The sequence below is a fragment of the Polypterus senegalus genome, chromosome 1 (assembly GCF_016835505.1).
Source record: "Polypterus senegalus isolate Bchr_013 chromosome 1, ASM1683550v1, whole genome shotgun sequence".
NCBI classification, from domain to species: Eukaryota; Metazoa; Chordata; class Cladistia; order Polypteriformes; family Polypteridae; genus Polypterus; species Polypterus senegalus.
Genome location: NC_053154.1, coordinates 40,645,960 through 40,647,350, shown reverse-complemented (window position 1 = coordinate 40,647,350; position 1,391 = coordinate 40,645,960).

Here is a 1,391-nt window from a genome sequence, read left to right as displayed (position 1 = left end):
CCAAACATTTAAACTAAACTAAAACTCATTATTTTTAGTCTACACATCCGGTAGGTTAATAGAGGCCTGAATAGTTCAGGAGCCACTAACCCTGGGGGACACAGCAGAGAGTTTATTGTCTTTTAATAGATAATCTGTGTTGGGGGACATGGCAGTGGTGGGGTCAGGGCTGTACCAGCTGTCTGTCTGTCTGTCTTCTCCAGATCAGACATGTGTTACCTTAAATGTACCAAACTGACCGGGCGTGACTGAGTGTGGCATGTATGACAGCGTATCCTGCTGTGGCATGGCCCCTGTTTTGTGCTTAGTGCTCCAGCTCCCATGACTCTAAATGGGATTACGTGGGCATGGAAATTAATGGATAGTTTAATTAAGGAAATAAGAAGGACTTTCTATCTTTCTGTTGTCCCAAAAATGAATTATGTTGTTCCTTTGGTGCCTCGGTGAATGAACAACACACATGGATTTGGTGACACCAGTTCCACACATTCTGAATCACCTGCCATTGAGATGAGATATCTGGTGCTTTGAGAGCAGGGGTGCCCAATGCATCTATCGCGATTGACCGGTAGATTCCATTGCATTCAAAAAAAGTTTTTTTTAAACGTTAGTCTATCATATATCCTGCCTATGGCATTTGCCACTTGATTAACATACAAGGCGCCCAGTCTGATATCTCTTCTCTTCTAACACACTGGTCACCCCGCACACACAATCAAACGCGCAATCTATTGCAAAACTCCAGCTGTGATCTAATTAGCCTTCCAATTTATATCGACTAAAGATGGGATTTTAAAAAAAAATGTTTGGGGAGGGTATGGGCTGGATGTGGAATTGGAAGAGAATTTTTTTTTCTCACAATGTCACAATTGAAGTGCGTTTGTCTGACGCCCGAGGTTCGATCCCCGATGAAGGGTGCAGTGGAGTGTGTGCGCCTTATGAACCCAAAATAGGGCAAAACACATGTCCCGTACTCTTTGCATTATTTGACAGTTAACTATGTAACATTCTATGATCTGCTTCTCGCAATTGAGAGGGCACCTGTGGTGGATGTTTGCCGACTTGTAGACCAACCACACGTGTTACCTGGTAGGTAACCACCCATACAATCAGATTGTGATGCTATATATATATATATATATATATATATATATATATATATATATACATACACAGTATATATACACAGTACAGGCCAAAAGTTTGGCCACACCTCCTCATTCAATGTGTTTTCTTTATTTTCATGACCATTTACATTGGTAGATTCTCACTGAAGGCATCAAAGCTATGAATGAACACATGTGGAGTTATGTACTTAACAAAAAAAGCTGAAATAACTGAAAACATGTTTTATATTCTAGTTTCTTCAAAATAGCCACTTTTTGCTCTGA